The 24510-nt window shown below is 47.3% G+C and overlaps 12 non-coding genes across 12 annotated transcripts; all 12 read left to right on the forward strand.

The window, feature by feature from the left end:
* Positions 1-865: 865 nt before the first annotated feature.
* On the forward strand, positions 866-937 carry trnad-guc (transfer RNA aspartic acid (anticodon GUC)). Its single transcript has one exon. It is a non-coding gene; the product is annotated as a tRNA-Asp (tRNA).
* Positions 938-4253: 3316 nt separating this feature from the next.
* trnad-guc (transfer RNA aspartic acid (anticodon GUC)) lies at positions 4254-4325 on the forward strand. The gene has a single exon. It is a non-coding gene; the product is annotated as a tRNA-Asp (tRNA).
* A 1623-nt stretch (positions 4326-5948) lies between these two features.
* Positions 5949-6020, forward strand: trnad-guc (transfer RNA aspartic acid (anticodon GUC)). The gene has a single exon. It is a non-coding gene; the product is annotated as a tRNA-Asp (tRNA).
* Positions 6021-7643: 1623 nt separating this feature from the next.
* On the forward strand, positions 7644-7715 carry trnad-guc (transfer RNA aspartic acid (anticodon GUC)). The gene has a single exon. It is a non-coding gene; the product is annotated as a tRNA-Asp (tRNA).
* A 1623-nt stretch (positions 7716-9338) lies between these two features.
* Positions 9339-9410, forward strand: trnad-guc (transfer RNA aspartic acid (anticodon GUC)). The gene has a single exon. It is a non-coding gene; the product is annotated as a tRNA-Asp (tRNA).
* A 1621-nt stretch (positions 9411-11031) lies between these two features.
* trnad-guc (transfer RNA aspartic acid (anticodon GUC)) lies at positions 11032-11103 on the forward strand. The gene has a single exon. It is a non-coding gene; the product is annotated as a tRNA-Asp (tRNA).
* Positions 11104-12726: 1623 nt separating this feature from the next.
* On the forward strand, positions 12727-12798 carry trnad-guc (transfer RNA aspartic acid (anticodon GUC)). Its single transcript has one exon. It is a non-coding gene; the product is annotated as a tRNA-Asp (tRNA).
* Positions 12799-16114: 3316 nt separating this feature from the next.
* On the forward strand, positions 16115-16186 carry trnad-guc (transfer RNA aspartic acid (anticodon GUC)). Its single transcript has one exon. It is a non-coding gene; the product is annotated as a tRNA-Asp (tRNA).
* Positions 16187-17809: 1623 nt separating this feature from the next.
* On the forward strand, positions 17810-17881 carry trnad-guc (transfer RNA aspartic acid (anticodon GUC)). Its single transcript has one exon. It is a non-coding gene; the product is annotated as a tRNA-Asp (tRNA).
* A 1621-nt stretch (positions 17882-19502) lies between these two features.
* trnad-guc (transfer RNA aspartic acid (anticodon GUC)) lies at positions 19503-19574 on the forward strand. Its single transcript has one exon. It is a non-coding gene; the product is annotated as a tRNA-Asp (tRNA).
* Positions 19575-21195: 1621 nt separating this feature from the next.
* trnad-guc (transfer RNA aspartic acid (anticodon GUC)) lies at positions 21196-21267 on the forward strand. Its single transcript has one exon. It is a non-coding gene; the product is annotated as a tRNA-Asp (tRNA).
* Positions 21268-22888: 1621 nt separating this feature from the next.
* On the forward strand, positions 22889-22960 carry trnad-guc (transfer RNA aspartic acid (anticodon GUC)). The gene has a single exon. It is a non-coding gene; the product is annotated as a tRNA-Asp (tRNA).
* Positions 22961-24510: the final 1550 nt, after the last annotated feature.

Below are 24510 nucleotides of genomic sequence, written 5' to 3' on the forward strand. Positions count from 1 at the left end.
GCAGGCCATTCAGACGGACAAGTCCACACCGACCCTTCTGAAGAGAAACCCATGCAGATCCACGTTCAGTCATGATGATATTGAATGGTGGTGCTGTCTTGAAGGGCTGAATGGCACAAGTGAGGACTGCAGTTGCTGGAAATCAGAGTCTCGATTAGAGTGGTGCTGGAAAAGCAACGCAAGTCAGACAGCATCCTGATTTTCCTGCTCCTCGGATTCTGCCTGAATTGAAGGGCTGAATGGCCTACCCCTGCACTTATTTTCTATGTTTCGATGTTAAATGCATGGCTCAGAGATTGACGTGAGTTGGAAGTAACCCTGCGATTAACTGTTCATCCTCATGATTTTATAAACATCAAGAAATTGTTGGCAAAGTGTTTCGACGTTGACAGTGGAGCTGATGCAGCGTACAGTAAAGTCACCACCGTCCTCCAGGAGCACTGCTCTCTGATGAGGGAGCGATCGATGGGTGGTAGTTGAACCTGAGGGGATGAGCTTGAAAAGGGGAATCTTTCATGCTGAGTCCATTTGGCTGTGGGAATTGAAGCCAGGCTGTTGGATTTGTGTTGTATTACAGGCCAGCGTGTGAACCAGTTTGTAGGAGGCAGGTAATGAGAGCACGTGGATCAGCAGTGGACGAAGTTGAACACAGATGGTAGGACACAACGAAATGGCTGTTTTACAGCAGCAGCGGATTACTTTACAGATAGATATTCAAACATGAAAACAACAATAACTAATATCTGAATCATCTCCACAGAGGTAGCAGAATGATCTAAAGAAGAATTCAAATTGACAACAAATCAAAATTTCACATAAGAACATTCTATCTAATGCCAATGAAACAGAGGGCGACGCCGTCCAATCCTCGGTAGTATAGTGGTTAGTATCCCCGCCTGTCACGCGGGAGACCGGGGTTCAATTCCCCGCCGGGGAGTTGGTGGCATTTTGAGGGGTCAGCTCCATTTCTCAACCCCGGAGTGCCGTATTCAAGTCCCGTTTGCTCCTAAGGTGTGCATTCACATGTCCGAGCAGTCTGCTCTTGTAAACAATCTGACCAACAAACAAAACCGAAAATTGTCTCAATTCTGCTCTCCCTGGCAGACTTACACTTTCATCTATCCAGGCACCCATTCGAGACTTCCTGCTTTTTGACGACAAATGAAAAATGCCGTCCTGAAGAATGGTCACTGGACCAGAAACGTTGACTGCGTTCTTCCCCCACTCTCACCCCCACTCCAGATGCTGACTTTCTCCAGCAATTTCTGTTTCCCATTCTGATTTTCTTGTTACTTCGTCCCGTCAGTGGGCATATAACTCCCGCGCAAACGGAGTGCAAATGAAAACCTTTAAGCAACCGGTAGCGACAAATGAATGTGAGGTTTTTTTACACCCTCCCTCACATCAAAAAGGGGTCAGTCCCCCTCAGAGATTGGACCCGATCCTGCGATTAAGGTGATGCAACACCATCCCCTGCTGCTGGCAGACTGTACTACACCCACAGTGGAAAGTCAAAGTCATCTGAGAAGCATTTTTGTCTGCTCTTCTCGATAGAAGGACAAAGCCCAGTGGCTGGGTTAACATGTAGGTCAACACAGAGGCAAGGTTGAGAAAGCAGAACCTTCACTGTGGTCTGCTGCACGTGCAGGAAGTGAACCTACACTGTTGGCATCATAGAATCACCACAGTGTGGAAGCAGGCCATTCAGATGGACAAGTCCACACCGACCCTTCTGAAGAGAAACCCATGCAGATCCACGTTCAGTCATGATGATATTGAATGGTGGTGCTGTCTTGAAGGGCTGAATGGCACAAGTGAGGACTGCAGTTGCTGGAAATCAGAGTCTCGATTAGAGTGGTGCTGGAAAAGCAACGCAAGTCAGACAGCATCCTGATTTTCCTGCTCCTCGGATTCTGCCTGAATTGAAGGGCTGAATGGCCTACCCCTGCACTTATTTTCTATGTTTCGATGTTAAATGCATGGCTCAGAGATTGACGTGAGTTGGAAGTAACCCTGCGATTAACTGTTCATCCTCATGATTTTATAAACATCAAGAAATTGTTGGCAAAGTGTTTCGACGTTGACAGTGGAGCTGATGCAGCGTACAGTAAAGTCACCACCGTCCTCCAGGAGCACTGCTCTCTGATGAGGGAGCGATCGATGGGTGGTAGTTGAACCTGAGGGGGTGAGCTTGAAAAGGGGAATCTTTCATGCTGAGTCCATTTGGTTGTGGGAATTGAAGCCAGGCTGTTGGATTTGTGTTGTATTACAGGCCAGCGTGTGAACCAGTTTGTAGGAGGCAGGTAATGAGAGCGCGTGGATCAGCAGTGGACGAAGTTGAACACAGATGGTAGGACACCACGAAATGGCTGTTTTACAGCAGCAGCGGATTACTTTACAGATAGATATTCAAACATGAAAACAACAATAACTAATATCTGAATCATCTCCACGGAGGTAGCAGAATGATCTAAAGAAGAATTCAAATTGACAACAAATCAAAATTTCACATAAGAACATTCTATCTAATACCAATGAAACAGAGGGCGACGCCGTCCAATCCTCGGTCGTATAGTGGTTAGTATCCCCGCCTGTCACGCGGGAGACCGGGGTTCAATTCCCCGCCGGGGAGTCGGTGGCATTTTGAGGGGTCAGCTCCATTTCTCAACCCCGGAGTGCCGTATTCAAGTCCCGTTTGCTCCAAAGGTGTGCATTCACATGTCCGAGCAGTCTGCTCTTGTAAACAATCTGACCAACAAACAAAACCGAAAATTGTCTCAATTCTGCTCTCCCTGGCAAACTTACACTTTCATCTATCCAGGCACCCATTCGAGACTTCCTGCTTTTTGACGACAAATGAAAAATGCCGTCCTGAAGAATGGCGTCCTGAAGAAACGTTGACTGCGTTCTTCCCCCACTCTCACCCCCACTCCAGATGCTGACTTTCTCCAGCAATTTCTGTTTCCCATTCTGATTTTCTTGTTACTTCGTCCCGTCAGTGGGCTTATAACTCCCGCGCAAACGGAGTGCAAATGAAAACCTTTAAGCAACCGGTAGCGACAAATGAATGTGAGGTTTTTTTACACCCTCCCTCACATCAAAAAGGGGTCAGTCCCCCTCAGAGATTGGACCCGATCCTGCGATTAAGGTGATGCAACACCATCCCCTGCTGCTGGCAGACTGTACTACACCCACAGTGGAAAGTCAAAGTCATCTGAGAAGCATTTTTGTCTGCTCTTCTCGATAGAAGGACAAAGCCCAGTGGCTGGGTTAACATGTAGGTCAACACAGAGGCAAGGTTGAGAAAGCAGAACCTTCACTGTGGTCTGCTGCACGTGCAGGAACTGAACCTACACTGTTGGCATCATAGAATCACCACAGTGTGGAAGCAGGCCATTCAGACGGACAAGTCCACACCGACCCTTCTGAAGAGAAACCCATGCAGATCCACGTTCAGTCATGATGATATTGAATGGTGGTGCTGTCTTGAAGGGCTGAATGGCACAAGTGAGGACTGCAGTTGCTGGAAATCAGAGTCTCGATTAGAGTGGTGCTGGAAAAGCAACGCAAGTCAGACAGCATCCTGATTTTCCTGCTCCTCGGATTCTGCCTGAATTGAAGGGCTGAATGGCCTACCCCTGCACTTATTTTCTATGTTTCGATGTTAAATGCATGGCTCAGAGATTGACGTGAGTTGGAAGTAACCCTGCGATTAACTGTTCATCCTCATGATTTTATAAACATCAAGAAATTGTTGGCAAAGTGTTTCGACGTTGACAGTGGAGCTGATGCAGCGTACAGTAAAGTCACCACCGTCCTCCAGGAGCACTGCTCTCTGATGAGGGAGCGATCGATGGGTGGTAGTTGAACCTGAGGGGATGAGCTTGAAAAGGGGAATCTTTCATGCTGAGTCCATTTGGCTGTGGGAATTGAAGCCAGGCTGTTGGATTTGTGTTGTATTACAGGCCAGCGTGTGAACCAGTTTGTAGGAGGCAGGTAATGAGAGCGCGTGGATCAGCAGTGGACGAAGTTGAACACAGATGGTAGGACACAACGAAATGGCTGTTTTACAGCAGCAGCGGATTACTTTACAGATAGATATTCAAACATGAAAACAACAATAACTAATATCTGAATCATCTCCACAGAGGTAGCAGAATGATCTAAAGAAGAATTCAAATTGACAACAAATCAAAATTCCACATAAGAACATTCTATCTAATACCAATGAAACAGAGGGCAACGCCGTCCAATCCTCGGTAGTATAGTGGTTAGTATCCCCGCCTGTCACGCGGGAGACCGGGGTTCAATTCCCCGCCGGGGAGTCGGTGGCATTTTGAGGGGTCAGCTCCATATCTCAACCCCGCAGTGCCGTATTCAAGTCCCGTTTGCTCCAAAGGTGTGCATTCACATGTCCGAGCAGTCTGCTCTTGTAAACAATCTGACCAACAAACAAAACCGAAAATTGTCTCAATTCTGCTCTCCCTGGCAAACTTACACTTTCATCTATCCAGGCACCCATTCGAGACTTCCTGCTTTTTGACGACAAATGAAAAATGCCGTCCTGAAGAATGGTCACTGGACCAGAAACGTTGACTGCGTTCTTCCCCCACTCTCACCCCCACTCCAGATGCTGACTTTCTCCAGCAATTTCTGTTTCCCATTCTGATTTTCTTGTTACTTCGTCCCGTCAGTGGGCATATAACTCCCGCGCAAACGGAGTGCAAATGAAAACCTTTAAGCAACCGGTAGCGACAAATGAATGTGAGGTTTTTTTACACCCTCCCTCACATCAAAAAGGGGTCAGTCCCCCTCAGAGATTGGACCCGATCCTGCGATTAAGGTGATGCAACACCATCCCCTGCTGCTGGCAGACTGTACTACACCCACAGTGGAAAGTCAAAGTCATCTGAGAAGCATTTTTGTCTGCTCTTCTCGATAGAAGGACAAAGCCCAGTGGCTGGGTTAACATGTAGGTCAACACAGAGGCAAGGTTGAGAAAGCAGAACCTTCACTGTGGTCTGCTGCACGTGCAGGAAGTGAACCTACACTGTTGGCATCATAGAATCACCACAGTGTGGAAGCAGGCCATTCAGACGGACAAGTCCACACCGACCCTTCTGAAGAGAAACCCATGCAGATCCACGTTCAGTCATGATGATATTGAATGGTGGTGCTGTCTTGAAGGGCTGAATGGCACAAGTGAGGACTGCAGTTGCTGGAAATCAGAGTCTCGATTAGAGTGGTGCTGGAAAAGCAACGCAAGTCAGACAGCATCCTGATTTTCCTGCTCCTCGGATTCTGCCTGAATTGAAGGGCTGAATGGCCTACCCCTGCACTTATTTTCTATGTTTCGATGTTAAATGCATGGCTCAGAGATTGACGTGAGTTGGAAGTAACCCTGCGATTAACTGTTCATCCTCATGATTTTATAAACATCAAGAAATTGTTGGCAAAGTGTTTCGACGTTGACAGTGGAGCTGATGCAGCGTACAGTAAAGTCACCACCGTCCTCCAGGAGCACTGCTCTCTGATGAGGGAGCGATCGATGGGTGGTAGTTGAACCTGAGGGGATGAGCTTGAAAAGGGGAATCTTTCATGCTGAGTCCATTTGGCTGTGGGAATTGAAGCCAGGCTGTTGGATTTGTGTTGTATTACAGGCCAGCGTGTGAACCAGTTTGTAGGAGGCAGGTAATGAGAGCACGTGGATCAGCAGTGGACGAAGTTGAACACAGATGGTAGGACACAACGAAATGGCTGTTTTACAGCAGCAGCGGATTACTTTACAGATAGATATTCAAACATGAAAACAACAATAACTAAGATCTGAATCATCTCCACAGAGGTAGCAGAATGATCTAAAGAAGAATTCAAATTGACAACAAATCAAAATTTCACATAAGAACATTCTATCTAATGCCAATGAAACAGAGGGCGACGCCGTCCAATCCTCGGTAGTATAGTGGTTAGTATCCCCGCCTGTCACGCGGGAGACCGGGGTTCAATTCCCCGCCGGGGAGTTGGTGGCATTTTGAGGGGTCAGCTCCATTTCTCAACCCCGGAGTGCCGTATTCAAGTCCCGTTTGCTCCAAAGGTGTGCATTCACATGTCCGAGCAGTCTGCTCTTGTAAACAATCTGACCAACAAACAAAACCGAAAATTGTCTCAATTCTGCTCTCCCTGACAGACTTACACTTTCATCTATCCAGGCACCCATTCGAGACTTCCTGCTTTTTGACGACAAATGAAAAATGCCGTCCTGAAGAATGGTCACTGGACCAGAAACGTTGACTGCGTTCTTCCCCCACTCTCACCCCCACTCCAGATGCTGACTTTCTCCAGCAATTTCTGTTTCCCATTCTGATTTTCTTGTTACTTCGTCCCGTCAGTGGGCATATAACTCCCACGCAAACGGAGTGCAAATGAAAACCTTTAAGCAACCGGTAGCGACAAATGAATGTGAGGTTTTTTTACACCCTCCCTCACATCAAAAAGGGGTCAGTCCCCCTCAGAGATTGGACCCGATCCTGCGATTAAGGTGATGCAACACCATCCCCTGCTGCTGGCAGACTGTACTACACCCACAGTGGAAAGTCAAAGTCATCTGAGAAGCATTTTTGTCTGCTCTTCTCGATAGAAGGACAAAGCCCAGTGGCTGGGTTAACATGTAGGTCAACACAGAGGCAAGGTTGAGAAAGCAGAACCTTCACTGTGGTCTGCTGCACGTGCAGGAACTGAACCTACACTGTTGGCATCATAGAATCACCACAGTGTGGAAGCAGGCCATTCAGACGGACAAGTCCACACCGACCCTTCTGAAGAGAAACCCATGCAGATCCACGTTCAGTCATGATGATATTGAATGGTGGTGCTGTCTTGAAGGGCTGAATGGCACAAGTGAGGACTGCAGTTGCTGGAAATCAGAGTCTCGATTAGAGTGGTGCTGGAAAAGCAACGCAAGTCAGACAGCATCCTGATTTTCCTGCTCCTCGGATTCTGCCTGAATTGAAGGGCTGAATGGCCTACCCCTGCACTTATTTTCTATGTTTCGATGTTAAATGCATGGCTCAGAGATTGACGTGAGTTGGAAGTAACCCTGCGATTAACTGTTCATCCTCATGATTTTATAAACATCAAGAAATTGTTGGCAAAGTGTTTCGACGTTGACAGTGGAGCTGATGCAGCGTACAGTAAAGTCACCACCGTTCTCGAGGAGCACTGCTCTCTGATGAGGGAGCGATCGATGGGTGGTAGTTGAACCTGAGGGGATGAGCTTGAAAAGGGGAATCTTTCATGCTGAGTCCATTTGGCTGTGGGAATTGAAGCCAGGCTGTTGGATTTGTGTTGTATTACAGGCCAGCGTGTGAACCAGTTTGTAGGAGGCAGGTAATGAGAGCGCGTGGATCAGCAGTGGACGAAGTTGAACACAGATGGTAGGACACAACGAAATGGCTGTTTTACAGCAGCAGCGGATTACTTTACAGTTAGATATTCAAACATGAAAACAACAATAACTAATATCTGAATCATCTCCACAGAGGTAGCAGAATGATCTAAAGAAGAGTTCAAATTGACAACAAATCAAAATTTCACATAAGAACATTCTATCTAATACCAATGAAACAGAGGGCGACGCCGTCCAATCCTCGGTAGTATAGTGGTTAGTATCCCCGCCTGTCACGCGGGAGACCGGGGTTCAATTCCCCGCCGGGGAGTCGGTGGCATTTTGAGGGGTCAGCTCCATTTCTCAACCCCGGAGTGCCGTATTCAAGTCCCGTTTGCTCCAAAGGTGTGCATTCACATGTCCGAGCAGTCTGCTCTTGTAAACAATCTGACCAACAAACAAAACCGAAAATTGTCTCAATTCTGCTCTCCCTGGCAAACTTACACTTTCATCTATCCAGGCAACCATTCGAGACTGCCTGCTTTTTGACGACAAATGAAAAATGCCGTCCTGAAGAATGGTCACTGGACCAGAAACGTTGACTGCGTTCTTCCCCCACTCTCACCCCCACTCCAGATGCTGACTTTCTCCAGCAATTTCTGTTTCCCATTCTGATTTTCTTGTTACTTCGTCCCGTCAGTGGGCTTATAACTCCCGCGCAAACGGAGTGCAAATGAAAACCTTTAAGCAACCGGTAGCGACAAATGAATGTGAGGTTTTTTTACACCCTCCCTCACATCAAAAAGGGGTCAGTCCCCCTCAGAGATTGGACCCGATCCTGCGATTAAGGTGATGCAACACCAACCCCTGCTGCTGGCAGACTGTACTACACCCACAGTGGAAAGTCAAAGTCATCTGAGAAGCATTTTTGTCTGCTCTTCTCGATAGAAGGACAAAGCCCAGTGGCTGGGTTAACATGTAGGTCAACACAGAGGCAAGGTTGAGAAAGCAGAACCTTCACTGTGGTCTGCTGCACGTGCAGGAACTGAACCTACACTGTTGGCATCATAGAATCACCACAGTGTGGAAGCAGGCCATTCAGACGGACAAGTCCACACCGACCCTTCTGAAGAGAAACCCATGCAGATCCACGTTCAGTCATGATGATATTGAATGGTGGTGCTGTCTTGAAGGGCTGAATGGCACAAGTGAGGACTGCAGTTGCTGGAAATCAGAGTCTCGATTAGAGTGGTGCTGGAAAAGCAACGCAAGTCAGACAGCATCCTGATTTTCCTGCTCCTCGGATTCTGCCTGAATTGAAGGGCTGAATGGCCTACCCCTGCACTTATTTTCTATGTTTCGATGTTAAATGCATGGCTCAGAGATTGACGTGAGTTGGAAGTAACCCTGCGATTAACTGTTCATCCTCATGATTTTATAAACATCAAGAAATTGTTGGCAAAGTGTTTCGACGTTGACAGTGGAGCTGATGCAGCGTACAGTAAAGTCACCACCGTCCTCGAGGAGCACTGCTCTCTGATGAGGGAGCGATCGATGGGTGGTAGTTGAACCTGAGGGGATGAGCTTGAAAAGGGGAATCTTTCATGCTGAGTCCATTTGGCTGTGGGAATTGAAGCCAGGCTGTTGGATTTGTGTTGTATTACAGGCCAGCGTGTGAACCAGTTTGTAGGAGGCAGGTAATGAGAGCGCGTGGATCAGCAGTGGACGAAGTTGAACACAGATGGTAGGACACAACGAAATGGCTGTTTTACAGCAGCAGCGGATTACTTTACAGATAGATATTCAAACATGAAAACAACAATAACTAATATCTGAATCATCTCCACAGAGGTAGCAGAATGATCTAAAGAAGAATTCAAATTGACAACAAATCAAAATTTCACATAAGAACATTCTATCTAATACCAATGAAACAGAGGGCGACGCCGTCCAATCCTCGGTAGTATAGTGGTTAGTATCCCCGCCTGTCACGCGGGAGACCGGGGTTCAATTCCCCGCCGGGGAGTCGGTGGCATTTTGAGGGGTCAGCTCCATTTCTCAACCCCGGAGTGCCGTATTCAAGTCCCGTTTGCTCCAAAGGTGTGCATTCACATGTCCGAGCAGTCTGCTCTTGTAAACAATCTGACCAACAAACAAAACCGAAAATTGTCTCAATTCTGCTCTCCCTGGCAAACTTACACTTTCATCTATCCAGGCACCCATTCGAGACTTCCTGCTTTTTGACGACAAATGAAAAATGCCGTCCTGAAGAATGGCGTCCTGAAGAAACGTTGACTGCGTTCTTCCCCCACTCTCACCCCCACTCCAGATGCTGACTTTCTCCAGCAATTTCTGTTTCCCATTCTGATTTTCTTGTTACTTCGTCCCGTCAGTGGGCTTATAACTCCCGCGCAAACGGAGTGCAAATGAAAACCTTTAAGCAACCGGTAGCGACAAATGAATGTGAGGTTTTTTTACACCCTCCCTCACATCAAAAAGGGGTCAGTCCCCCTCAGAGATTGGACCCGATCCTGCGATTAAGGTGATGCAACACCATCCCCTGCTGCTGGCAGACTGTACTACACCCACAGTGGAAAGTCAAAGTCATCTGAGAAGCATTTTTGTCTGCTCTTCTCGATAGAAGGACAAAGCCCAGTGGCTGGGTTAACATGTAGGTCAACACAGAGGCAAGGTTGAGAAAGCAGAACCTTCACTGTGGTCTGCTGCACGTGCAGGAACTGAACCTACACTGTTGGCATCATAGAATCACCACAGTGTGGAAGCAGGCCATTCAGACGGACAAGTCCACACCGACCATTCTGAAGAGAAACCCATGCAGATCCACGTTCAGTCATGATGATATTGAATGGTGGTGCTGTCTTGAAGGGCTGAATGGCACAAGTGAGGACTGCAGTTGCTGGAAATCAGAGTCTCGATTAGAGTGGTGCTGGAAAAGCAACGCAAGTCAGACAGCATCGTGATTTTCCTGCTCCTAGGATTCTGCCTGAATTGAAGGGCTGAATGGCCTACCCCTGCACTTATTTTCTATGTTTCGATGTTAAATGCATGGCTCAGAGATTGACGTGAGTTGGAAGTAACCCTGCGATTAACTGTTCATCCTCATGATTTTATAAACATCAAGAAATTGTTGGCAAAGTGTTTCGACGTTGACAGTGGAGCTGATGCAGCGTACAGTAAAGTCACCACCGTCCTCCAGGAGCACTGCTCTCTGATGAGGGAGCGATCGATGGGTGGTAGTTGAACCTGAGGGGATGAGCTTGAAAAGGGGAATCTTTCATGCTGAGTCCATTTGGCTGTGGGAATTGAAGCCAGGCTGTTGGATTTGTGTTGTATTACAGGCCAGCGTGTGAACCAGTTTGTAGGAGGCAGGTAATGAGAGCGCGTGGATCAGCAGTGGACGAAGTTGAACACAGATGGTAGGACACAACGAAATGGCTGTTTTACAGCAGCAGCGGATTACTTTACAGATAGATATTCAAACATGAAAACAACAATAACTAATATCTGAATCATCTCCACAGAGGTAGCAGAATGATCTAAAGAAGAATTCAAATTGACAACAAATCAAAATTCCACATAAGAACATTCTATCTAATACCAATGAAACAGAGGGCAACGCCGTCCAATCCTCGGTAGTATAGTGGTTAGTATCCCCGCCTGTCACGCGGGAGACCGGGGTTCAATTCCCCGCCGGGGAGTCGGTGGCATTTTGAGGGGTCAGCTCCATATCTCAACCCCGCAGTGCCGTATTCAAGTCCCGTTTGCTCCAAAGGTGTGCATTCACATGTCCGAGCAGTCTGCTCTTGTAAACAATCTGACCAACAAACAAAACCGAAAATTGTCTCAATTCTGCTCTCCCTGGCAAACTTACACTTTCATCTATCCAGGCACCCATTCGAGACTTCCTGCTTTTTGACGACAAATGAAAAATGCCGTCCTGAAGAATGGTCACTGGACCAGAAACGTTGACTGCGTTCTTCCCCCACTCTCACCCCCACTCCAGATGCTGACTTTCTCCAGCAATTTCTGTTTCCCATTCTGATTTTCTTGTTACTTCGTCCCGTCAGTGGGCATATAACTCCCGCGCAAACGGAGTGCAAATGAAAACCTTTAAGCAACCGGTAGCGACAAATGAATGTGAGGTTTTTTTACACCCTCCCTCACATCAAAAAGGGGTCAGTCCCCCTCAGAGATTGGACCCGATCCTGCGATTAAGGTGATGCAACACCATCCCCTGCTGCTGGCAGACTGTACTACACCCACAGTGGAAAGTCAAAGTCATCTGAGAAGCATTTTTGTCTGCTCTTCTCGATAGAAGGACAAAGCCCAGTGGCTGGGTTAACATGTAGGTCAACACAGAGGCAAGGTTGAGAAAGCAGAACCTTCACTGTGGTCTGCTGCACGTGCAGGAAGTGAACCTACACTGTTGGCATCATAGAATCACCACAGTGTGGAAGCAGGCCATTCAGACGGACAAGTCCACACCGACCCTTCTGAAGAGAAACCCATGCAGATCCACGTTCAGTCATGATGATATTGAATGGTGGTGCTGTCTTGAAGGGCTGAATGGCACAAGTGAGGACTGCAGTTGCTGGAAATCAGAGTCTCGATTAGAGTGGTGCTGGAAAAGCAACGCAAGTCAGACAGCATCCTGATTTTCCTGCTCCTCGGATTCTGCCTGAATTGAAGGGCTGAATGGCCTACCCCTGCACTTATTTTCTATGTTTCGATGTTAAATGCATGGCTCAGAGATTGACGTGAGTTGGAAGTAACCCTGCGATTAACTGTTCATCCTCATGATTTTATAAACATCAAGAAATTGTTGGCAAAGTGTTTCGACGTTGACAGTGGAGCTGATGCAGCGTACAGTAAAGTCACCACCGTCCTCCAGGAGCACTGCTCTCTGATGAGGGAGCGATCGATGGGTGGTAGTTGAACCTGAGGGGATGAGCTTGAAAAGGGGAATCTTTCATGCTGAGTCCATTTGGCTGTGGGAATTGAAGCCAGGCTGTTGGATTTGTGTTGTATTACAGGCCAGCGTGTGAACCAGTTTGTAGGAGGCAGGTAATGAGAGCACGTGGATCAGCAGTGGACGAAGTTGAACACAGATGGTAGGACACAACGAAATGGCTGTTTTACAGCAGCAGCGGATTACTTTACAGATAGATATTCAAACATGAAAACAACAATAACTAATATCTGAATCATCTCCACAGAGGTAGCAGAATGATCTAAAGAAGAATTCAAATTGACAACAAATCAAAATTTCACATAAGAACATTCTATCTAATGCCAATGAAACAGAGGGCGACGCCGTCCAATCCTCGGTAGTATAGTGGTTAGTATCCCCGCCTGTCACGCGGGAGACCGGGGTTCAATTCCCCGCCGGGGAGTTGGTGGCATTTTGAGGGGTCAGCTCCATTTCTCAACCCCGGAGTGCCGTATTCAAGTCCCGTTTGCTCCTAAGGTGTGCATTCACATGTCCGAGCAGTCTGCTCTTGTAAACAATCTGACCAACAAACAAAACCGAAAATTGTCTCAATTCTGCTCTCCCTGGCAGACTTACACTTTCATCTATCCAGGCACCCATTCGAGACTTCCTGCTTTTTGACGACAAATGAAAAATGCCGTCCTGAAGAATGGTCACTGGACCAGAAACGTTGACTGCGTTCTTCCCCCACTCTCACCCCCACTCCAGATGCTGACTTTCTCCAGCAATTTCTGTTTCCCATTCTGATTTTCTTGTTACTTCGTCCCGTCAGTGGGCATATAACTCCCGCGCAAACGGAGTGCAAATGAAAACCTTTAAGCAACCGGTAGCGACAAATGAATGTGAGGTTTTTTTACACCCTCCCTCACATCAAAAAGGGGTCAGTCCCCCTCAGAGATTGGACCCGATCCTGCGATTAAGGTGATGCAACACCATCCCCTGCTGCTGGCAGACTGTACTACACCCACAGTGGAAAGTCAAAGTCATCTGAGAAGCATTTTTGTCTGCTCTTCTCGATAGAAGGACAAAGCCCAGTGGCTGGGTTAACATGTAGGTCAACACAGAGGCAAGGTTGAGAAAGCAGAACCTTCACTGTGGTCTGCTGCACGTGCAGGAAGTGAACCTACACTGTTGGCATCATAGAATCACCACAGTGTGGAAGCAGGCCATTCAGATGGACAAGTCCACACCGACCCTTCTGAAGAGAAACCCATGCAGATCCACGTTCAGTCATGATGATATTGAATGGTGGTGCTGTCTTGAAGGGCTGAATGGCACAAGTGAGGACTGCAGTTGCTGGAAATCAGAGTCTCGATTAGAGTGGTGCTGGAAAAGCAACGCAAGTCAGACAGCATCCTGATTTTCCTGCTCCTCGGATTCTGCCTGAATTGAAGGGCTGAATGGCCTACCCCTGCACTTATTTTCTATGTTTCGATGTTAAATGCATGGCTCAGAGATTGACGTGAGTTGGAAGTAACCCTGCGATTAACTGTTCATCCTCATGATTTTATAAACATCAAGAAATTGTTGGCAAAGTGTTTCGACGTTGACAGTGGAGCTGATGCAGCGTACAGTAAAGTCACCACCGTCCTCCAGGAGCACTGCTCTCTGATGAGGGAGCGATCGATGGGTGGTAGTTGAACCTGAGGGGGTGAGCTTGAAAAGGGGAATCTTTCATGCTGAGTCCATTTGGTTGTGGGAATTGAAGCCAGGCTGTTGGATTTGTGTTGTATTACAGGCCAGCGTGTGAACCAGTTTGTAGGAGGCAGGTAATGAGAGCGCGTGGATCAGCAGTGGACGAAGTTGAACACAGATGGTAGGACACCACGAAATGGCTGTTTTACAGCAGCAGCGGATTACTTTACAGATAGATATTCAAACATGAAAACAACAATAACTAATATCTGAATCATCTCCACGGAGGTAGCAGAATGATCTAAAGAAGAATTCAAATTGACAACAAATCAAAATTTCACATAAGAACATTCTATCTAATACCAATGAAACAGAGGGCGACGCCGTCCAATCCTCGGTCGTATAGTGGTTAGTATCCCCGCCTGTCACGCGGGAGACCGGGGTTCAATTCCCCGCCGGGGAGTCGGTGGCATTTTGAGGGGTCAGCTCCATTTCTCAACCCCGGAGTGCCGTATTCAAGTCCCGTTTGCTCCAAAGGTGTGCATTCACATGTCCGAGCAGTCTGCTCTTGTAAACAATCTGACCAACAAACAAAACCGAAAATTGTCTCAATTCTGCTCTCCCTGGCAAACTTACACTTTCATCTATCCAGGCACCCATTCGAGACTTCCTGCTTTTTGACGACAAATGAAAAATGCCGTCCTGAAGAATGGCGTCCTGAAGAAACGTTGACTGCGTTCTTCCCCCACTCTCACCCCCACTCCAGATGCTGACTTTCTCCAGCAATTTCTGTTTCCCATTCTGATTTTCTTGTTACTTCGTCCCGTCAGTGGGCTTATAACTCCCGCGCAAACGGAGTGCAAATGAAAACCTTTAAGCAACCGGTAGCGACAAATGAATGTGAGGTTTTTTTACACCCTCCCTCACATCAAAAAGGGGTCAGTCCCCCTCAGAGATTGGACCCGATCCTGCGATTAAGGTGATGCAACACCATCCCCTGCTGCTGGCAGACTGTACTACACCCACAGTGGAAAGTCAAAGTCATCTGAGAAGCATTTTTGTCTGCTCTTCTCGATAGAAGGACAAAGCCCAGTGGCTGGGTTAACATGTAGGTCAACACAGAGGCAAGGTTGAGAAAGCAGAACCTTCACTGTGGTCTGCTGCACGTGCAGGAACTGAACCTACACTGTTGGCATCATAGAATCACCACAGTGTGGAAGCAGGCCATTCAGACGGACAAGTCCACACCGACCATTCTGAAGAGAAACCCATGCAGATCCACGTTCAGTCATGATGATATTGAATGGTGGTGCTGTCTTGAAGGGCTGAATGGCACAAGTGAGGACTGCAGTTGCTGGAAATCAGAGTCTCGATTAGAGTGGTGCTGGAAAAGCAACGCAAGTCAGACAGCATCCTGATTTTCCTGCTCCTCGGATTCTGCCTGAATTGAAGGGCTGAATGGCCTACCCCTGCACTTATTTTCTATGTTTCGATGTTAAATGCATGGCTCAGAGATTGACGTGAGTTGGAAGTAACCCTGCGATTAACTGTTCATCCTCATGATTTTATAAACATCAAGAAATTGTTGGCAAAGTGTTTCGACGTTGACAGTGGAGCTGATGCAGCGTACAGTAAAGTCACCACCGTTCTCGAGGAGCACTGCTCTCTGATGAGGGAGCGATCGATGGGTGGTAGTTGAACCTGAGGGGATGAGCTTGAAAAGGGGAATCTTTCATGCTGAGTCCATTTGGCTGTGGGAATTGAAGCCAGGCTGTTGGATTTGTGTTGTATTACAGGCCAGCGTGTGAACCAGTTTGTAGGAGGCAGGTAATGAGAGCGCGTGGATCAGCAGTGGACGAAGTTGAACACAGATGGTAGGACACAACGAAATGGCTGTTTTACAGCAGCAGCGGATTACTTTACAGTTAGATATTCAAACATGAAAACAACAATAACTAATATCTGAATCATCTCCACAGAGGTAGCAGAATGATCTAAAGAAGAGTTCAAATTGACAACAAATCAAAATTTCACATAAGAACATTCTATCTAATACCAATGAAACAGAGGGCGACGCCGTCCAATCCTCGGTAGTATAGTGGTTAGTATCCCCGCCTGTCACGCGGGAGACCGGGGTTCAATTCCCCGCCGGGGAGTCGGTGGCATTTTGAGGGGTCAGCTCCATTTCTCAACCCCGGAGTGCCGTATTCAAGTCCCGTTTGCTCCAAAGGTGTGCATTCACATGTCCGAGCAGTCTGCTCTTGTAAACAATCTGACCAACAAACAAAACCGAAAATTGTCTCAATTCTGCTCTCCCTGGCAAACTTACACTTTCATCTATCCAGGCACCCATTCGAGACTGCCTGCTTTTTGACGACAAATGAAAAATGCCGTCCTGAAGAATGGTCACTGGACCAGAAACGTTGACTGCGTTCTTCCCCCACTCTCACCCCCACTCCAGATGCTGACTTTCTCCAGCAATTTCTGTTTCCCATTCTGATTTTCTTGTTACTTCGTCCCGTCAGTGGGCTTATAACTCCCGCGCAAACGGAGTGCAAATGAAAACCTTTAAGCAACCGGTAGCGACAAATGAATGTGAGGTTTTTTTACACCCTCCCTCACATCAAAAAGGGGTCAGTCCCCCTCAGAGATTGGACCCGATCCTGCGATTAAGGTGATGCAACACCAACCCCTGCTGCTGGCAGACTGTACTACACCCACAGTGGAAAGTCAAAGTCATCTGAGAAGCATTTTTGTCTGCTCTTCTCGATAGAAGGACAAAGCCCAGTGGCTGGGTTAACATGTAGGTCAACACAGAGGCAAGGTTGAGAAAGCAGAACCTTCACTGTGGTCTGCTGCACGTGCAGGAACTGAACCTACACTGTTGGCATCATAGAATCACCACAGTGTGGAAGCAGGCCATTCAGACGGACAAGTCCACACCGACCCTTCTGAAGAGAAACCCATGCAGATCCACGTTCAGTCATGATGATATTGAATGGTGGTGCTGTCTTGAAGGGCTGAATGGCACAAGTGAGGACTGCAGTTGCTGGAAATCAGAGTCTCGATTAGAGTGGTGCTGGAAAAGCAACGCAAGTCAGACAGCATCCTGATTTTCCTGCTCCTCGGATTCTGCCTGAATTGAAGGGCTGAATGGCCTACCCCTGCACTTATTTTCTATGTTTCGATGTTAAATGCATGGCTCAGAGATTGACGTGAGTTGGAAGTAACCCTGCGATTAACTGTTCATCCTCATGATTTTATAAACATCAAGAAATTGTTGGCAAAGTGTTTCGACGTTGACAGTGGAGCTGATGCAGCGTACAGTAAAGTCACCACCGTCCTCGAGGAGCACTGCTCTCTGATGAGGGAGCGATCGATGGGTGGTAGTTGAACCTGAGGGGATGAGCTTGAAAAGGGGAATCTTTCATGCTGAGTCCATTTGGCTGTGGGAATTGAAGCCAGGCTGTTGGATTTGTGTTGTATTACAGGCCAGCGTGTGAACCAGTTTGTAGGAGGCAGGTAATGAGAGCGCGTGGATCAGCAGTGGACGAAGTTGAACACAGATGGTAGGACACAACGAAATGGCTGTTTTACAGCAGCAGCGGATTACTTTACAGATAGATATTCAAACATGAAAACAACAATAACTAATATCTGAATCATCTCCACAGAGGTAGCAGAATGATCTAAAGAAGAATTCAAATTGACAACAAATCAAAATTTCACATAAGAACATTCTATCTAATACCAATGAAACAGAGGGCGACGCCGTCCAATCCTCGGTAGTATAGTGGTTAGTATCCCCGCCTGTCACGCGGGAGACCGGGGTTCAATTCCCCGCCGGGGAGTCGGTGGCATTTTGAGGGGTCAGCTCCATTTCTCAACCCCGGAGTGCCGTATTCAAGTCCCGTTTGCTCCAAAGGTGTGCATTCACATGTCCGAGCAGTCTGCTCTTGTAAACAATCTGACCAACAAACAAAACCGAAAATTGTCTCAATTCTGCTCTCCCTGGCAAACTTACACTTTCATCTATCCAGGCACCCATTCGAGACTTCCTGCTTTTTGACGACAAATGAAAAATGCCGTCCTGAAGAATGGCGTCCTGAAGAAACGTTGACTGCGTTCTTCCCCCACTCTCACCCCCACTCCAGATGCTGACTTTCTCCAGCAATTTCTGTTTCCCATTCTGATTTTCTTGTTACTTCGTCCCGTCAGTGGGCTTATAACTCCCGCGCAAACGGAGTGCAAATGAAAACCTTTAAGCAACCGGTAGCGACAAATGAATGTGAGGTTTTTTTACACCCTCCCTCACATCAAAAAGGGGTCAGTCCCCCTCAGAGATTGGACCCGATCCTGCGATTAAGGTGATGCAACACCATCCCCTGCTGCTGGCAGACTGTACTACACCCACAGTGGAAAGTCAAAGTCATCTGAGAAGCATTTTTGTCTGCTCTTCTCGATAGAAGGACAAAGCCCAGTGGCTGGGTTAACATGTAGGTCAACACAGAGGCAAGGTTGAGAAAGCAGAACCTTCACTGTGGTCTGCTGCACGTGCAGGAACTGAACCTACACTGTTGGCATCATAGAATCACCACAGTGTGGAAGCAGGCCATTCAGACGGACAAGTCCACACCGACCATTCTGAAGAGAAACCCATGCAGATCCACGTTCAGTCATGATGATATTGAATGGTGGTGCTGTCTTGAAGGGCTGAATGGCACAAGTGAGGACTGCAGTTGCTGGAAATCAGAGTCTCGATTAGAGTGGTGCTGGAAAAGCAACGCAAGTCAGACAGCATCGTGATTTTCCTGCTCCTAGGATTCTGCCTGAATTGAAGGGCTGAATGGCCTACCCCTGCACTTATTTTCTATGTTTCGATGTTAAATGCATGGCTCAGAGATTGACGTGAGTTGGAAGTAACCCTGCGATTAACTGTTCATCCTCATGATTTTATAAACATCAAGAAATTGTTGGCAAAGTGTTTCGACGTTGACAGTGGAGCTGATGCAGCATACAGTAAAGTCACCACCGTCCTCCAGGAGCACTGCTCTCTGATGAGGGAGCGATCGATGGGTGGTAGTTGAACCTGAGGGGATGAGCTTGAAAAGGGGAATCTTTCATGCTGAGTCCATTTGGCTGTGGGAATTGAAGCCAGGCTGTTGGATTTGTGTTGTATTACAGGCCAGCGTGTGAACCAGTTTGTAGGAGGCAGGTAATGAGAGCGCGTGGATCAGCAGTGGACGAAGTTGAACACAGATGGTAGGACACAACGAAATGGCTGTTTTACAGCAGCAGCGGATTACTTTACAGATAGATATTCAAACATGAAAACAACAATAACTAATATCTGAATCATCTCCACGGAGGTAGCAGAATGATCTAAAGAAGAATTCAAATTGACAACAAATCAAAATTTCACATAAGAACATTCTATCTAATACCAATGAAACAGAGGGCGACGCCGTCCAATCCTCGGTAGTATAGTGGTTAGTATCCCCGCCTGTCACGCGGGAGACCGGGGTTCAATTCCCCGCCGGGGAGTCGGTGGCATTTTGAGGGGTCAGCTCCATTTCTCAACCCCGGAGTGCCGTATTCAAGTCCCGTTTGCTCCAAAGGTGTGCATTCACATGTCCGAGCAGTCTGCTCTTGTAAACAATCTGACCAACAAACAAAACCGAAAATTGTCTCAATTCTGCTCTCCCTGGCAAACTTACACTTTCATCTATCCAGGCACCCATTCGAGACTTCCTGCTTTTTGACGACAAATGAAAAATGCCGTCCTGAAGAATGGCGTCCTGAAGAAACGTTGACTGCGTTCTTCCCCCACTCTCACCCCCACTCCAGATGCTGACTTTCTCCAGCAATTTCTGTTTCCCATTCTGATTTTCTTGTTACTTCGTCCCGTCAGTGGGCTTATAACTCCCGCGCAAACGGAGTGCAAATGAAAACCTTTAAGCAACCGGTAGCGACAAATGAATGTGAGGTTTTTTTACACCCTCCCTCACATCAAAAAGGGGTCAGTCCCCCTCAGAGATTGGACCCGATCCTGCGATTAAGGTGATGCAACACCATCCCCTGCTGCTGGCAGACTGTACTACACCCACAGTGGAAAGTCAAAGTCATCTGAGAAGCATTTTTGTCTGCTCTTCTCGATAGAAGGACAAAGCCCAGTGGCTGGGTTAACATGTAGGTCAACACAGAGGCAAGGTTGAGAAAGCAGAACCTTCACTGTGGTCTGCTGCACGTGCAGGAACTGAACCTACACTGTTGGCATCATAGAATCACCACAGTGTGGAAGCAGGCCATTCAGACGGACAAGTCCACACCGACCCTTCTGAAGAGAAACCCATGCAGATCCACGTTCAGTCATGATGATATTGAATGGTGGTGCTGTCTTGAAGGGCTGAATGGCACAAGTGAGGACTGCAGTTGCTGGAAATCAGAGTCTCGATTAGAGTGGTGCTGGAAAAGCAACGCAAGTCAGACAGCATCCTGATTTTCCTGCTCCTCGGATTCTGCCTGAATTGAAGGGCTGAATGGCCTACCCCTGCACTTATTTTCTATGTTTCGATGTTAAATGCATGGCTCAGAGATTGACGTGAGTTGGAAGTAACCCTGCGATTAACTGTTCATCCTCATGATTTTATAAACATCAAGAAATTGTTGGCAAAGTGTTTCGACGTTGACAGTGGAGCTGATGCAGCATACAGTAAAGTCACCACCGTCCTCGAGGAGCACTGCTCTCTGATGAGGGAGCGATCGATGGGTGGTAGTTGAACCTGAGGGGATGAGCTTGAAAAGGGGAATCTTTCATGCTGAGTCCATTTGGCTGTGGGAATTGAAGCCAGGCTGTTGGATTTGTGTTGTATTACAGGCCAGCGTGTGAACCAGTTTGTAGGAGGCAGGTAATGAGAGCGCGTGGATCAGCAGTGGACGAAGTTGAACACAGATGGTAGGACACAACGAAATGGCTGTTTTACAGCAGCAGCGGATTACTTTACAGATAGATATTCAAACATGAAAACAACAATAACTAATATCTGAATCATCTCCACAGAGGTAGCAGAATGATCTAAAGAAGAATTCAAATTGACAACAAATCAAAATTTCACATAAGAACATTCTATCTAATACCAATGAAACAGAGGGCGACGCCGTCCAATCCTCGGTAGTATAGTGGTTAGTATCCCCGCCTGTCACGCGGGAGACCGGGGTTCAATTCCCCGCCGGGGAGTCGGTGGCATTTTGAGGGGTCAGCTCCATTTCTCAACCCCGGAGTGCCGTATTCAAGTCCCGTTTGCTCCAAAGGTGTGCATTCACATGTCCGAGCAGTCTGCTCTTGTAAACAATCTGACCAACAAACAAAACCGAAAATTGTCTCAATTCTGCTCTCCCTGGCAAACTTACACTTTCATCTATCCAGGCACCCATTCGAGACTTCCTGCTTTTTGACGACAAATGAAAAATGCCGTCCTGAAGAATGGCGTCCTGAAGAAACGTTGACTGCGTTCTTCCCCCACTCTCACCCCCACTCCAGATGCTGACTTTCTCCAGCAATTTCTGTTTCCCATTCTGATTTTCTTGTTACTTCGTCCCGTCAGTGGGCTTATAACTCCCGCGCAAACGGAGTGCAAATGAAAACCTTTAAGCAACCGGTAGCGACAAATGAATGTGAGGTTTTTTTACACCCTCCCTCACATCAAAAAGGGGTCAGTCCCCCTCAGAGATTGGACCCGATCCTGCGATTAAGGTGATGCAACACCATCCCCTGCTGCTGGCAGACTGTACTACACCCACAGTGGAAAGTCAAAGTCATCTGAGAAGCATTTTTGTCTGCTCTTCTCGATAGAAGGACAAAGCCCAGTGGCTGGGTTAACATGTAGGTCAACACAGAGGCAAGGTTGAGAAAGCAGAACCTTCACTGTGGTCTGCTGCACGTGCAGGAACTGAACCTACACTGTTGGCATCATAGAATCACCACAGTGTGGAAGCAGGCCATTCAGACGGACAAGTCCACACCGACCATTCTGAAGAGAAACCCATGCAGATCCACGTTCAGTCATGATGATATTGAATGGTGGTGCTGTCTTGAAGGGCTGAATGGCACAAGTGAGGACTGCAGTTGCTGGAAATCAGAGTCTCGATTAGAGTGGTGCTGGAAAAGCAACGCAAGTCAGACAGCATCGTGATTTTCCTGCTCCTAGGATTCTGCCTGAATTGAAGGGCTGAATGGCCTACCCCTGCACTTATTTTCTATGTTTCGATGTTAAATGCATGGCTCAGAGATTGACGTGAGTTGGAAGTAACCCTGCGATTAACTGTTCATCCTCATGATTTTATAAACATCAAGAAATTGTTGGCAAAGTGTTTCGACGTTGACAGTGGAGCTGATGCAGCATACAGTAAAGTCACCACCGTCCTCCAGGAGCACTGCTCTCTGATGAGGGAGCGATCGATGGGTGGTAGTTGAACCTGAGGGGATGAGCTTGAAAAGGGGAATCTTTCATGCTGAGTCCATTTGGCTGTGGGAATTGAAGCCAGGCTGTTGGATTTGTGTTGTATTACAGGCCAGCGTGTGAACCAGTTTGTAGGAGGCAGGTAATGAGAGCGCGTGGATCAGCAGTGGACGAAGTTGAACACAGATGGTAGGACACAACGAAATGGCTGTTTTACAGCAGCAGCGGATTACTTTACAGATAGATATTCAAACATGAAAACAACAATAACTAATATCTGAATCATCTCCACGGAGGTAGCAGAATGATCTAAAGAAGAATTCAAATTGACAACAAATCAAAATTTCACATAAGAACATTCTATCTAATACCAATGAAACAGAGGGCGACGCCGTCCAATCCTCGGTAGTATAGTGGTTAATATCCCCGCCTGTCACGCGGGAGACCGGGGTTCAATTCCCCGCCGGGGAGTCGGTGGCATTTTGAGGGGTCAGCTCCATTTCTCAACCCCGGAGTGCCGTATTCAAGTCCCGTTTGCTCCAAAGGTGTGCATTCACATGTCCGAGCAGTCTGCTCTTGTAAACAATCTGACCAACAAACAAAACCGAAAATTGTCTCAATTCTGCTCTCCCTGGCAAACTTACACTTTCATCTATCCAGGCACCCATTCGAGACTTCCTGCTTTTTGACGACAAATGAAAAATGCCGTCCTGAAGAATGGCGTCCTGAAGAAACGTTGACTGCGTTCTTCCCCCACTCTCACCCCCACTCCAGATGCTGACTTTCTCCAGCAATTTCTGTTTCCCATTCTGATTTTCTTGTTACTTCGTCCCGTCAGTGGGCTTATAACTCCCGCGCAAACGGAGTGCAAATGAAAACCTTTAAGCAACCGGTAGCGACAAATGAATGTGAGGTTTTTTTACACCCTCCCTCACATCAAAAAGGGGTCAGTCCCCCTCAGAGATTGGACCCGATCCTGCGATTAAGGTGATGCAACACCAACCCCTGCTGCTGGCAGACTGTACTACACCCACAGTGGAAAGTCAAAGTCATCTGAGAAGCATTTTTGTCTGCTCTTCTCGATAGAAGGACAAAGCCCAGTGGCTGGGTTAACATGTAGGTCAACACAGAGGCAAGGTTGAGAAAGCAGAACCTTCACTGTGGTCTGCTGCACGTGCAGGAACTGAACCTACACTGTTGGCATCATAGAATCACCACAGTGTGGAAGCAGGCCATTCAGACGGACAAGTCCACACCGACCCTTCTGAAGAGAAACCCATGCAGATCCACGTTCAGTCATGATGATATTGAATGGTGGTGCTGTCTTGAAGGGCTGAATGGCACAAGTGAGGACTGCAGTTGCTGGAAATCAGAGTCTCGATTAGAGTGGTGCTGGAAAAGCAACGCAAGTCAGACAGCATCCTGATTTTCCTGCTCCTCGGATTCTGCCTGAATTGAAGGGCTGAATGGCCTACCCCTGCACTTATTTTCTATGTTTCGATGTTAAATGCATGGCTCAGAGATTGACGTGAGTTGGAAGTAACCCTGCGATTAACTGTTCATCCTCATGATTTTATAAACATCAAGAAATTGTTGGCAAAGTGTTTCGACGTTGACAGTGGAGCTGATGCAGCATACAGTAAAGTCACCACCGTCCTCCAGGAGCACTGCTCTCTGATGAGGGAGCGATCGATGGGTGGTAGTTGAACCTGAGGGGATGAGCTTGAAAAGGGGAATCTTTCATGCTGAGTCCATTTGGCTGTGGGAATTGAAGCCAGGCTGTTGGATTTGTGTTGTATTACAGGCCAGCGTGTGAACCAGTTTGTAGGAGGCAGGTAATGAGAGCGCGTGGATCAGCAGTGGACGAAGTTGAACACAGATGGTAGGACACAACGAAATGGCTGTTTTACAGCAGCAGCGGATTACTTTACAGATAGATATTCAAACATGAAAACAACAATAACTAATATCTGAATCATCTCCACAGAGGTAGCAGAATGATCTAAAGAAGAATTCAAATT

This window comes from Chiloscyllium plagiosum, unplaced genomic scaffold, assembly GCF_037043375.1.
Source record: "Chiloscyllium plagiosum isolate Xiang-an unplaced genomic scaffold, Cpla_swu_hap1 HiC_scaffold_35, whole genome shotgun sequence".
Classification (NCBI taxonomy): domain Eukaryota; kingdom Metazoa; phylum Chordata; class Chondrichthyes; order Orectolobiformes; family Hemiscylliidae; genus Chiloscyllium; species Chiloscyllium plagiosum.